Source organism: Callospermophilus lateralis, chromosome 3 (genome assembly GCF_048772815.1).
Source record: "Callospermophilus lateralis isolate mCalLat2 chromosome 3, mCalLat2.hap1, whole genome shotgun sequence".
Lineage (NCBI taxonomy): Eukaryota > Metazoa > Chordata > Mammalia > Rodentia > Sciuridae > Callospermophilus > Callospermophilus lateralis.
In genome coordinates this window covers 108,689,429-108,704,129 of record NC_135307.1, presented here as the reverse complement: position 1 = coordinate 108,704,129, position 14,701 = coordinate 108,689,429, and positions in this window count along the sequence as shown.

Genomic DNA, 14,701 nt, shown 5'->3' with positions numbered 1-14,701 from the left:
TGTTCCCTGGGTGTCCTGCTGTCCAACCTCATGTCTTTGAGGGGTCCCTGGAGCTGCATGCAGGAATGTAAGGGCTGCACTGAAGCAACACAGTTGTCCCGTGTCCTCTCCCCCACAACCCTCCACCACCAGCCTCTCTTCTGCTGAAAAGATGGCAGTTTGTTTTCACTGCTCTTCTTAGCACATTGTTTAATTATGGTGATTATACATGTGTATGAAGAAAAACATGCGGAGGACTGGAGGTGGTTTTTAAGTGAAGTTAAGCAATGTCAATGCCTGCAGGAAAGGAAGCTCTATAATAGATTCTTAGCCTTTGACTGCGGAGTTGGGTGTTGCTCAGGAAGCAGTGATGTGAGAAGTAGGATTTCACCTGATTAGTGACCTAACCAGATCAGCATTCGACTTTCTGATGTGACTAGAAAATGCCCTTTAAGGGCTGGGGTCCATGTGGCTCAGAGGAAGAGCGTTTGCCTAGCAGATGTGAGGCCCTGGGTTTGATCCTCAGCACCACATAAAAATAAATAGATAAAATAAAGGTATTGTGTCCAAATACAACATATATATTTTAAAAAAAAGAAAAATGGCCTTTAAAAAATAGGATTCAATTAAATGTGAGTATCTCTCAGAATTCTGCAGAGAAGGTCTAGATCAGTAGTTCTTTTTTCTTTTCTTTTTTTTTCTTTTGAGGGAGCAGGTACCAGAAATTGAACCCAGGGCACTCAACCACTGAGCCACATTCCCAGTCCTTTTTGGTGTTTTTATTTAGAGACAGGGTTTCACTGAGTTGCTTAGGGCCTCACTTAGTTGCTGAGGCTGACTCTGAACTCAAGATCCTCCTGCCTCAGCCTCCCATGCCGCTGGGATTACAGGCATGTGCCACTGTGCCCGGTATCATGTCAGTAGTCTTAACCTTCCTATGTGTCCCTGGGCCCCTCTGTCATCTAGTGAAGCCTGTGGATCCCTTCTCAGAAAAATGTTCTGAAGTGTGCAAAATAAAAATAAAATAAGTGTCTCAGTGTGGGAAGCCGTTCTCACACATGATTGGGTGCCTCCCTGACCGGGTGTGAGGCGCTCAAGCCAGCTGCGTCAGAGCTTTTCCCCACCCTTTTTAGGTGTGAAAGCTTGTCCATGTGGAGGTATCACTGACCTTTGACCCTGAAACCAATCACTGACCCTGACCTTGGAATGCTGTCCCCCTCAACCTTCATTGGATGGAATTTTCCCCTGAATTTTTTGTTCCCCAATAAAAGCCCACTCCCTGGCGTGCTCTTCCTCTCTCCTGCTGGTCTCTTGTGTAAACCTCGCTACCACATCAGGTGGCTCGAGGCAGGAGCCGGGAAGGGCCGTCTCTTAGCTGGGCAAGAAAAAGGTAAATTGAGTTTATGTGTCTTTATTTTGATCTCGTTAGTTAACTTCTATGTTTAGAACCTCTAGTATGAAGCTAACATGTTGGTCGTGCAGCAGATCTCAGTCTGTTTTTTGTTTTGTTTTGTTTCTGCTAAAACAGAATTCTATAACCTGGGAAAACTATCTGGCTCACAGTTCTGAAGGCTGGGAAGTCCAAGACGGACAGGCAACATCTGGCGAGGACCACAACATGGCAGAAGTATCACATGATGATCTCTCAGGAGAGAGATTCAGAAAGAGACAGACAGAAAGGGCCCTATTCTCCCCATCCCATAACTAATCTACTCCTATAATAATGGCCTTGATCCATTCGTGGGGTGGTACCCAAAGACTTTCTCTTACCTTTTAAAGATCCCACCTCTAAATACAGTCACAGTGGCAATTAAATTTCAATGTTAGTTTTCAGGGGGATATTCAAATCATAGCAACAGGCTTATAAAGAAAATCAATTATATCAAAATATAGTCATCAGACATTTTGTTTTTTATACTGGAAATTGACCCAGCGGGCTCTCTCTCACTAAACCACATCCTTATCCCATTTTGGTTTTTACTCTTTACTTTGTCAACAGGGTCTTGCTAGGTTGCTAAGGTCTCTAAGTTGCCCAGACTAACCTTGAACTTGTGACCCTCATGCCTCAGCCTCTGGAGTCTCAGGATAACAGGCATTTTCCACCCACCCAGCCAAACAAATCATTAATTTTTTTTTTTTTAATGTAAACCAGGTGTGGTGGCACACACCTATAATCCCAGCAATTTAGGATTGCAAGTTCAAAGCCAGCCTGGGCACATTTGCCAGACTTTGGCTTAAAAATAAATAAAAAGGAAGGTGGTGCTTGCCTAATATTCATGAGGTCCTACATTCAATCCCCAGTACCACCAAAGAATAAAATAAAATAAAAAGGACTGGGGATGTGGCTCAATGATTGAGTGCCCTGGGTTCAAAGCTCCCCTGGGTTCAATCTCCAGTGCAAAATAATAATAATAATAAAATAATCTGTTATTATTTGTGTAGAAATAGGTAATAATTTATAATTAATACATGAAACATCAAGATCAAACAGAAGGTTTAATAACTGCTGTAATTTTGAAATAGTGACAAATAGAAACCATATTTTGAAATATCTGTGAAAGCTGTAATACAAATTAAAAATATCTATGATTCTTTTATGATACCATCTCAGGTTCTTGCTACTATGATTAATTGCCTATACTCATCATCAAAGAGAATGATGAAATTCAAGTAGAATTTAGTGAAACTAAATATACATTTTTTCTCTTCCAAATTTTTAGACTTTTCAAGTTCTACCCTTGGATCTTATGAGGTCCCTTAAACCCCAGATTAATAACTCCTGGTCTAGTTCTATCTTTTATTTTATAGCATATGTGTATAATTGTACCAAAAATAGATTTCAAAATCTAATTAACTATATAAATAAATAAAGTGCCCAGAGCAGGTACTAGGTCTCAGGAAATTGTGGCCAGTCTGCCTAAGGCCTGGGTTCCTGCTGTGGTTGTGCTGCTTGGCACTGAACCACCAAATGGCCTTTCCCCACCACCAATGGCCTTTGTACTCCTCTCACACTGAAGCCACTCAGTAGGAGAAAAATAATGTAATGTCTGAGGTTATTTTAACTGGCCCACGATCCAGGCAAGAAGGTGGCTTCACAGTTGAGTCCTGTGGAGGCCCAGCCTCCAGAACACCCGAAGGCCTTTGTCCCCTAGAGCCTTGAACTGCCTGCATCCCTGCATCCTGGGAATCCCCCCAGAAAGCCCTTGGCAACTGCTTCCTCTCTCTCTCTCTCTCTCTCTCTCTCTCTCTCTCTCTTAAATACTTTTAGTTGTAGATGGACACAAGACCTTTATTTTGTTTATTTAGTTATTTTTATGTGGTGGTGCTGGAGAACAAACCCAGTGCCTCGCACATGAAAAGCAAAGCATTCTACCACTGAGCCACAACCCCAGCCCCCCTGCTTTCCCTCTTGACTCATCCAAGGTCACATGAGAAGCACAGTTGTTAACCCCGTGACTAGGTCAGGGCTGACAGACTCACTAGAGACCCTGTGCGCCAGAGGCAGCAGAGCTGAGAGGTTCACAGAGCCCAGAGGGCAGACAGAGCCTAGAGGAGAGATCCCTCCAGCTCTTCCAGCTCTGGCTTCAGCTTCTGAACAGGCCCAACCAGAACTCAGCCTCTGACTCCTCAGAGCTCAGGCCACCCTTCCCCCTGCCAAGACCTTCAAGGCTCTGGGGACTCAGTCAAGCTCTGTCAGATGACCCAACTCCCCTGTTCCAGAAACTGTTCCCTTACCCCTTTCACTTTCCTACTAAACCTGCCAGTTTTGTGTCTCTTTGATCTCTGCTCCCCAAGGCAACCCCCAGTTATCAGAGGTGTATAGAATCGGGAGCAGAAAGACCTGTATTCAAATGGAAGGCCACTCCACCTCTGTGAGCCTCTCTGAGGAATGACCTCATCTATTTCATGGACATGCTGAAATTGCTGCCCTACCTCTCATAGCTGTTAAGAAGATCAAAAATATTTTTAACCACAATGAGATATTATCTCACCCAAGTTAGAATGGCTACCATCAAAAATAGAGGGCTGGGGATATGGCTCAGTTAGTAGATTGCTTGCCTCACATGCACAAGGCCCTGGGTTCAGTCTCCAGCACCATTTAGAGAGAGAGAGAGAGAGAGAGAGAGAGAAACAACAAATGCTGGCAGGGATGCGGTGAAAGAGGAACTCTCATATAGAGTGGGTGGGAATGGAAATCAAAACAGTCACTATGGAAAACAGCATGGAGGTTCCTCAAAGAATTAAATATAGGAACATCATATGATCTAGCAGTCCCACAACGGGGTATACATCCAGGAAAGGCAATCAGTCTGTCCAAGAGATATCTGCACTCCCTTGTTTACTGTAGCCCTATTCACAACAGCCAAGATGTGGAATCAACCTGCGTCTATTGACAGATGAGTGGATAAAGAAATGGAGAATATATACATGATGTAATGTTGTTAAAAGTGAATGAGGGGCTGGGGTTGTGGCTCAGCGGTAGAGTGCTCACCTAGCACGCATGAGGCACTGGGTTCAATCCTGAGCACTGCATAAATGTAAAATAAAGATATTGTGTCCACCTAAAACTAAAAAATAAATATTTTTAAAAAATTGAATGAAATCCTGTCACTTGTGGCTACATGGATGGAACTGGAGGACATCATTTAACGTGAAATAAGTCAGGCACAGAAAGACACCGCCATGTTCTCACCGAGATGAGGAAGTGAAGAATTGATTTCATAGTAGAATAGTGGTTTCCAGAGTCTGGGAGGAGGAGAGAGTGGAGAAAAGTTGATTAACAGATACAAAAGGACAGTTAAATAGGATTAAATTCTAGTGTTCCATAATAGCACAGTAGGGTGACCAAATTTAATAATTCATTATGTATTCAAAATAGCTAGAAGAAAGGATTTTGAATGTTTCTGACACAAAGAGATGATAAATTTTTGAGGTGGAAATGCTGTTTTTCCTGTTTAGATCGCTACACATTATATACATGTGTCAAAATATCACATTGTATCCCATGAATATGTACAATTATTATGTGTTAATTAGAAATTTTGAAACTTCTATTTTTCAATGTTGGGGATTCAACCCAGGGCCTTGAGCATACTACTTAAGTTCTCTACCACTGAGCTACATCCTCAGCTCCTTCTTATGTTTTATTCTGAGACAGGGGCTTGCTAAATTGCCTAGGTTGGGCTTGAACTTGTGGTCTTCCTGCCTCAGCCTCTCAAGTAGCTGGGATTACAGATGTGCCTGACCAGCAAACTTTTTTAGATAAGATATCATATTATAAACTTCAGAGCAGTTTCATAGCTATGACGTGGGGCTCGTGGCTGGGCTAATTGATGTGTTTCAATTCTCGGAGACTCTCGGGAGAAATGATACAAAGGAGTGGCTTTAGTGGTGGGATTTCAGGCAGGTGGGGGATCCATATAACAAGGTGGCTGGGCAGGAGGGTGCTCTGCCACATGTCCATTTCCACCACTTCCCTAACTCATGCCTCAAGACATGCCCTTGGAGGCAGAGTCTCATCGCAAATCTGGTTGAGAGTTTGAAATGACCCCCAGCCCCAGCACAGGAAATTGGCTTGGGGGAGCATCATGGCTGATGCAGTCTCAGCTCAAGGCTGATCTGCTTTAGATGTGATCCACCCATTTTGTCTTAGCAACACTGTGGAGCAAGAGGGCAATGTGGGATCAAACATGTTTCTGAGAAGGAAAGCAGCAGAGGTGAACCCCACTGCAAACCAAGCCTGTGGCTCCAGGAGGGGATTTTTCAAACCCTAGGGTGGCTTGGAGTGAAACCTGCTGTAGTCATGCAGGTGAGCCCCAGGGGGCCTGGAGTCCACACCCCGCTCTGCCCACACCAACCACACCCACATGTGTGCCCACGCAGACATCAGTGGTCCTCTCTGGGATTATGTTCCCAGTCTATAGTAGACCCACAATAATCCCAACTCAACAGGGTCTTATGGAGGATCTGTGGGTTCATGAGACACAAATGCCTGAAGTTGGGTTGGGGGATAGGTGTCAGCCCTGTGCTGCCTTCCTGTACTGGCACTTGTCTAGGCCTCTGTGTGGCTGACTGTTTTCTGCAAAGGAAAGCAGGGTCTTCCCCCTGCTCAGAGCACTGGCACCTGGGTTGTTCATCCTGTGCAATGGATGGAAGAAAAGCAGGCCATGCACCTCCAATGTTATTCCACAACTCACCTTACGATGGGGCTGGAAGCCCTAGAAGATCCTTTTCTCCCTGTGAGGCTGCAATCCAGTGTCTACATCTGTGTTGCTTTCACATATTCCACTTAGTTTTCCCCTTTGGCATCCCAGAGAACCAGGCCCTGTCAGCAGCTGCCCCAGTGTCTGGAAGGGTTTCATCAATGCCCTCTGTCTTTTGGGTCCAGAATGGTTTGAATCCCAGCTAGGAGCAGTGAAATGTGCCTGTGACCCAGCTACTCGGGAGGCTGAGGCATGAGGTGCTTGAGCCCAGGAGTTTGAGACCAACCTGGGCAACAGAGCAAGACCTCGTCTCAAAAAAAAAAAAAAAAAGAAAGAAAGAAAGAAAAAGAAAAGAAAAGAAATAGTTCAAATCCCTGCTCTTACCAGCTATAACTCCCTAGCTATAACCTTGGGCAAGTCACTAAGCCATTCTATGTCTCAGTTTCCTCATCTGTAAAACAAGCATATTAATTCAACCCAAAGCTGAATGGATGTATATTTAACTTCACAAGAAAATGCCAAATATAGCTGGATGCAGTGACACTCACCTGTAATCCCAGCAACTTGGGAGGCTGAGGCAGGAGAATTACAAGCCAGCCTCAGCAATTTAGCAAGGCCCTAAGCTACTTAGTGAGACCCTGCCTCAAAAGAGCTGAGGATGTGGCTCAGTGGTAAAGCACCTCTGGTTCGATCCCCAGTAAAAAAAAAAAATTAACTTTTTTTTTTTTTTCTTTTCTAAATTGTGTTTTGTGGTGCTAGGGATCAAACCCAGGCCCTCCCACATGCTAGGCAAATGTTCTACTGTTGAGCCATTCCCCCAACCCCTTGAATGTTTTGCTTTTAAGTTATTGTTCTATTTACAGTTAGTTTTGTGTGTAGTGTGAGGTAAGGATTTCTTTTTCTTTCCTTTTTTCAATACTGTGGATTGAACCCAGGAGTATAGAAACACTGAGCTACAATCCCAGACCTTTTTTTTTTTTTTTTTTTTAAAGAGAGAGAGACAGAGAGAAAGAATTTTTTAAATATTTATTTATTAGTTCTCGGCAGACACAACATCTTTGTTTGTATGTGGTGCTGAGGATCGAACCCAGGCCTCATGCATGCCAGGCAAGCGCACTACCACTTGAGCCACATCCCCAGCCCCTCCAGACCTTTTTTTGTTTTAAGAAGTTCTCACCAAGTTGCCCAGGCTAGCTTCAAACTTGTGATCTTTCTGCCTCTGCCTTCTCAATCACTGGGACTATAGGCATGCACCACCAATTTTGGTTGATAATCAAATTTTCTGTCTCTATTGTTGAACAGTCTGGAGTCAATTTTTTCCTTTTTCTTTTTAATCTTCTGGAGCCAATCTTAACTGGATATTTAAAGGGTAAGAAAGGAGGACCTGACTGAAGTTCTTTTTTTTTTTTTTTAATCATTTTAGTGACAAATGGAACACAGTTATTTATTTATTTTTCACACCATCTTTATTTGTTTATTTTTATATGGAGCTCACAAGTGTGAGGCAAATGCTCTACCCTGTGCCCCAGCCCCAGCCCCCAGCTGAAGTTTAATTGCCACATAGTTCTCTCTAAACCTGACCAATAACTTCCAGAGGACACTCACAGGCAAAGAGGATAGAAACAGAAGCAAACTCTGTATCCTACCCAGCTCAGCATTGACTATTTTATTAATAGACATAACATTGGAGGCTGAGGGAGAAAGATCACTGGAACCCAGCCTGGGCAACACAGAAAGACCTCATCTCAAAAGAAAAAAAAATAGCATGACCTATGTATATGGCAAATAATATGAATAATTCCAATAGTATTAAAAAGTATCGAATGAAAAGTTAAATTCTCCCACCTCCAGAACCATCATCCAAAGGTAACCACTCAAATAGTGATTGATTTTTAGCTCTGACATCAAATATATATTCCTGCCTATATTTCATCCATTATCATTTGATTTATCATTTCTAGAACAACTCTAATTATTCTCTGCTGGAAAAAGTTGTGTTCCTTAGATCCATCTCATCTCTCCTCTCTTGTCACCCTAGTCCCAATATTAGATCTTTTTTAAATTAATGCCAAATGTTCTGCCAAATCCTGAAGCTGCTGCCACAGCTTTATTTCAGGAAGTCCGTCTTGCAAGGTTGCCACCCATCCCCAGCAGCAGAGCATCAGACAGGACACTTCCATCAGCCCATTTCCTGATTCCAGACATCAACGCTGAGCTGGAGAGAAGGAAAACAGCCTTTTGGTGTCTTGTGTTCTCCCCAACAATGGTGCAAATGACAGGACTGGGCCTATTTCCTGAAAGGGAAGAGGGCGGGGAGAAGGATGTTGCCAGTGGATTCAGGGTCCCTGTGTGGTCTCCGTCCCTTCCCTTGTCTTTCCATCTATAAAATACAAGAGAAGTTCCTATCTTAGACTTTCTTTCTTTCTTTTTTTTTTTTTTTTTTTTTGTACTAGAGATTGAACCTGGGGGCCCTCTACCACCGAGCTACATTTCCAATCCTCTATATTTTTTATTTGAGATTTATTTTTACTTTGAGAGTTGCTGAGGTTGGCCTTGAATTTGTGTGCCACTGTATCTGGCTCTACCTTAGACTTTCATGTAAAGAATTTTAGAGAGGGGCTTCAGGGAGAGAACTTTCTGAAAACTACAGACAGGCTGTCCTGAGAGATAATGCAATAATATAATGGTAATGGGGGCTGCTCCTGAGGGCATTCTGTGGGCACCATTCTGGTGCTGTCCTATTTCGTCTTCAAATCTCTCAGGTGGGCATTTTTCTCCTCACATAACAAGAGGAAACAGGATTAGAGACATTAGGCAAATTGTCAAAGCTCATATACCGGAAGGCCTGTGCCATCAATCCAATCCAATCTGCCTCATGAAAGCACTTGAATGTCTGGAAACTGAAAAATTCAAAGATCCTTCTTGAGCTTCAGAACAGATGGGAAGCCAGGAGCTTAACCCTTCCTGAGCTCATGGAGATCCTGCCTTCTAGGGCCTGAGAAGAATTCTTTCAGCAGCTTACCTCCTTCTTTCCCTCCTTCCTCCCTCCCTCCCTTCTTTCCTTTCTTCCTTTCTTCCTGTACTGGGGATTGAACCCAGTACACTAGCCACTTAATTGCTAAGCCACATCCCCAGCCCTTTTTATTTTTTATTTTGAGAAAAGGTCTCAGCTAAGTTGCTCTGGGCCTCGCTAAATTGCTAAGGCTGGCCTCAAACTTGCAATACTCTTGCCTCAGCCTCCAGAGTCCCTGGGATTACAGGTATGTGCCACTGCTGCCGGCTCAGAGGCCTTGTCACAATTGGAGAAGAGCAGGGGGACTCTTTGGCCTGGGGAGACCTTTGCTTCCCTGTGGCAGGAACCCAGATGATGCAGAACATTCCTAGCTTGGGGTCATTTCTTTTCCCTTGCTCTCCTGGAGACAGAGCTGTCCACATATAACCCATCCCACAGACCAGCATTCTCTATACTACACCATGCCCTGGGGATATTGGGAACTCACAGGCCTCAGCCTCTGCGTGGCCTGGCACTGGCTGCAGCAGAGCAAAGCTGCTTCCCTTCAGACCCAAGGCCAAAGGCCTGGGAAGGAAACTAAGTGGAGTGAGATGAGGTGGGAGGCCCAGAACGCTGAGTTTGCTGGAAGGGTGCCTGGAGGGAGGGAGCCAGGAAGGGCCAGCCCAGATCTTTGGGTGAAGCCTGCCAGGTTGCACTGGCATCTCTGTGGATTCAGGGCCACAAGCACCTCACCTTGACCATCCAGCCCAGGCTTGCAGTCAGGAGGTTCCGGGGGTGGAGTCCTAACTGGGTTACACTGTGAGGGATGAACCTGAACCTGGCCCTGGCCCAGGCTATAGGATGTTTTTCTTCGAGAGCAGTCATGAGGGTAGCCAGCAAGCAAAGAAATGTCTATATTTTAGCTAAGCTTCTTTCTTGTGGCTCTAGCCTGGGACTCTGTCCTTCAGAGCCCAACATTAAGAAGTGATTTAAACAGAGACACAAACAAGGAAAAAAACAAAGCCTCTCTGCTTTTATATGAGGGCAGGAGTCCCCCACTCCTACACACACCCACCCCCTGCAGGCTGGAGCAAATCTAACAAACCCAGGCCTCAGCCTCCTGGGTCTCCTGGGTCTGAGCTGCTGTTGCGCTCTCTTGGCTAGTGGCCTGCCAGGGACAGCTGCCTTGCTTATCCACAGTGATGACTCCACAGTCTGTCTCAGCTCTGGCAAACGGACCATAAATTGTCCCATCTAGGTCAGGGGATCTCAACAGCAGCATTTCCAACATGTTGGGCCAGATGTTGTGTAGGGCTATCTTGTGCAGCACTTCTGGCCTCTACCCACTGAACGCCAGTAGCAACGCTCCCAGTTGTGACAAACTAAAATATCTTCAGACATTGATAAATTTCTCCCAAAGGGCAATATCACCCCTGGTTGAGAACCATTGCTCTGGATCCATTCTTTCATTCTTGAATAATAAGATTTTTGCTTTCAGGTGGTACACAATCAGGAAAAAAGACCAAGAAGCTGAGAGACTGCCCCTGCAGCTAGGTGTGGCCATGACTAAGACCTGGCCCATGAGATGCATGAAATATGGGCAAAAAATCACTTCCAGAAAGCATCTTCAGTGGAAAAGTGGACCCCTTCTCCTTCTCACTGCTTAGAATAAAGTGCAGTATCTGGAGCTGGGTTACCTCCACTGATAAGATGGCTGAACAGCAAGAGAGAAGGAGGCCAGGTCCCAGATAACCACTAAATTCGCACACAGAAGAAATGAACTTGTGTCAGAATTATCTTGACCTAACTTCCCCAGAGCCCAGGGTAGCCTCTGATGAATTCTCTTGACACCATGGCCTCTTGCCAGTCACAATCAAATCTAATCCTAAGTAACATATAAGTTATAACTTGACGATGCTAATGGTGTCAATCACCCACTTTCTAAAAACTAGGGACCATTGGAGTGGCCCAACCCAGTTCTGATACACTGAACCCCTCCACATGGTCATCATCCTTTCCTGTACTTCTCCTTCCCTATGGCTCCCCATCTCAGGAAAGGAACCCCCATACCTTCAGAACTGAGTCATCTCTGATGTCCTTGCTTCTCACTCCATTCCTCCCACATCCACAAAGCCCTCAATTCCCCATTCTGCCTCCTACAGAGTCTAGCCTCCACACCACCTGCAATGCCTCACTACCCCTTCACCTTGTCTCCTGTGAAACTGGTCTCCTTGCCTCCAGGTTCCACCTCATGGCCTGTGGCTCCCCTCCTTAAAACACTCCCAATGCCTCTCCTTGGTCTCTGGGGCAAAGTCCAAGCTTTCTGGGTGAACAGCATGACCTCCTGCCTTTTCCCACCTGTCCCTTAGTACCTCTCCCTGCAGGATACCTCAGGAAGGATTGACCACAGGTCTGGTAACACACTGTGATTCTCAGTTCCCTCTTTCTCAGGTGTCCTCCCCAACTCCTCGGTTTGGTAAACTTCTACTCTTCCACTAAGGCCAGTCAAAAGTCACCTAGGAGGCCATGCCTGATCCCCCCCACCCCCGCAAAAGCAGCCCATTGATCCCTGCTCTGCCCCACTGTGTTTACTGAGGTGGGGCATCTGTTTCCCACAATGGCAGCAAGCAAATAGAAAGGATCCTGTTTTATTGTACTTGGAGTCCATAGCACCTAATGTCATGTTGGCACCCAGTAGGTACTCAACACATAATATTATTACCCATTTACTAAGCCCTTACTATGTGACAGGCCCTGAGCTTTATCTAAATTACCTCATTATAGGGGCTTGGGATGTAGCTCAGTGGTACAGCACTTGCCCAGCCTGTGCAAGGCCCTGGGTTTGATCCCCAACACCTCGAAATGAAACAATTTATCTTATTTTGTTTTCAAAATTTCCTTCCCAGGAGGGATTATCTTTCCTGAGAGAAAAGAATGAGAATGAGAAGCGGGTTCAGATCACACAGCTTATGCACAGCATTGTCAGAGACCAATTCTCTCTGCCACATCTGGCTCTGCCTCAGGATCTGAGTCCACCTCATTGTCCACCCCAGCCATGGTTTCTAGGGAAGCATTGATCCCCAAAACTAACCAAACATGGTGTGGGAAAAGTCCTTTGTCTTTTTATTCAGCTAATAAGTTGTGATTTCTTTTCTTCTTCTTCTTTTTTTTTTTTTTTTTCTTGGTACTGGGGATTGAACTTAGGGGCTCAGAGGCACTTAACACTGAGCCACATCCCCAGCCCTTTTTTATATTTTTATATAAAATAAAGACAGGGTCTTGCTAAATTGCTGAAGCTGGCTTTGAACTCAGGATCCTCCTGTTTCAGTCTCCTGAGCCGCTGGGAGTACAGGAGTTAACTGCGCCCAGCAAAATGGAACTTTTAATATGAAAACAAGGAAAAACCATACATACACTTTAAAAAAAAAAACAGATGAGCATGTTCAGATCCTCCCACTGAGCTGTCACTTCCTCCTCTTTAAAATCAGCAGGTGAGACTAGACAGTGTCAAAGATCCTTATCAGTCCAGTATCCTGTGATTCCATGATTAGTTTTGCAGATGGATAGTGGGCTGGTGAATTCTGGGGGAAAGGGAAGTTCCCTAGGAACGTGGGCTATGGGAGGAAGAGGATAGGGTGATGCTGCAAACTGATCAGCATCCACCCCCTCCCCTTTATGACTTGACTTTGGAGGTCCAAAGGAAGAAAGAGAAGACTTGCCTAAGAACATCCTTACACTCCTCCCCAGACCTCTCTGATGGTCCTGATCAGTCTGAACATTGGCCGGACTAGAGCTTAGGGTTCAGACCTGTGAGTTTTCTGCTTCAAGTAGTGTTCTGTTCCCTTTCATCTTCCTCTCAGTTGGCCACCCCTTTGGCTTCTTGGGCTGCCTGAACCCTCTTCCCCACTCCTGCCAGTGGGGCTTTCTGGGAAAGCCCCACACTGTGCTACTGACACAGGAAGGGGACAGGGAGGCCCTGTGGGTGAGTTCCTGCGGAGGCTCAATCTCTCAGCTGTAGCCCTTGGAGCCTCAGTCACTTCCCTTCCCCCACCCTCCCAGCTGGGCGGCCAGAGGTTTCATCACAGCTAAATTGTTGTCCTTATAAGGAAGGCCTCTGAGCCGCTCCCCAGGGCCAGGCTGACTGGTGGGGAGCCAGGCTGGGCCTCGGGGCATCTCTAGATGCAAGGAAGTGGAGATGCCCCAAGCCCAAGTTCCTGGGCTGAGCCTTCACCTGTAGTCACAGACCCTCCAGAGTAATGACAGGAAGCACTCAGCTGTGGCTGTAGGCCAGGACTGCATAGGGTCCTAACACTAACTTTGGTCTCCTAAACAAGTTGCTTAAGCCTATTTCCTAAACTGTCAAATGGAGTGAACATTACATTTTCCTCATGAGACTTCTGTGGTGACAAGGAAAGATCAACAGCCCATGAGGCTGGAGTTGATTAAGCATTTCCTACGGGGCTGGGTCATGGGCTAAGTGTTCCACAGCAGCCTTGTGGAGGAGAGAGAATGCATCCATTTTACAGATAGGAAAACAGGCACAGTTAGTCTGAACTCACTCAAGTTGCTGTGTTTTTTGTTTTGTTTTTTCGTGTAACCAGAGAGTGAACATTCTAGGCAAGTTCTCTAGCACTGAGCTACATCCAGTCCCATTCTTGGGGTTTGAATTTAGGTGTGTCTGTCTTCAAATCTAAAGTATGTTTTTTCTACTTATACCCAGCTGTTTCAGTCAGAAATACTATTTCTTGAAAAAGATTATGTCTACAGGGAGGAATTTCTGCCATCACCTCTCTGCCCTTCTTGTTCCCTCACACAGCCTCCTGTCACAGAAACCTCCACTTGAGTTCATGTGGTCTTTCCTGAAAGCTCCATTTGTCTGGAACATGAGAGGCAGGTTAGGAGACGCAGGAAAATGAGATTTGGACGCACAAAATACAGTGGCTCCAGAGACGCAGGAAGCTTCCAGGACCCAGGCCCAGGTGGAGGGAACAAGAGGAGGCAAAAGGGAAGACCCTCACCAACCTCCCCCGATCCCTACCCCTCTGAAGGCAGCCACCTTGTGGTTTGCAAAATCCTGCAGTGTGACTATCCACAGGGACTCAGGCTAGAGGTATTGCAGTTTGTTCAAAAAGAAGCCTCCCCTTCTCTTCAGTCCTCAAGACCAGAGAGCCAGCTCTTGCCACAACCTTCCTCAGCCCTGTGGTTAGCCACCAACACCATGCCAGAATCTATTCCCTTGAAGGTGGCCCTCCAGAAGCAACTTAATTCTTGGGTCAGGGTTGAAGGGACACTCCCACCCATAGAGACTCATTTCAGATAAAGGGGCCTGAAAGTGGTTCTTCCGAGGTTCCCCAGCTTCTGCAGAACACATGTGGTATGGCTGTCACACATAAGATCAGTGACAGGGAAATTCACAAGGGACACAAGGGTCACAGCCACAGTTGATAGGTCCTGGGTCAGGTGCTTCCTGTTATGTTGGTCACAGGGACTGTGCAGTGGCCCTCACAGAGAAGGAAAGGAGCCAGCC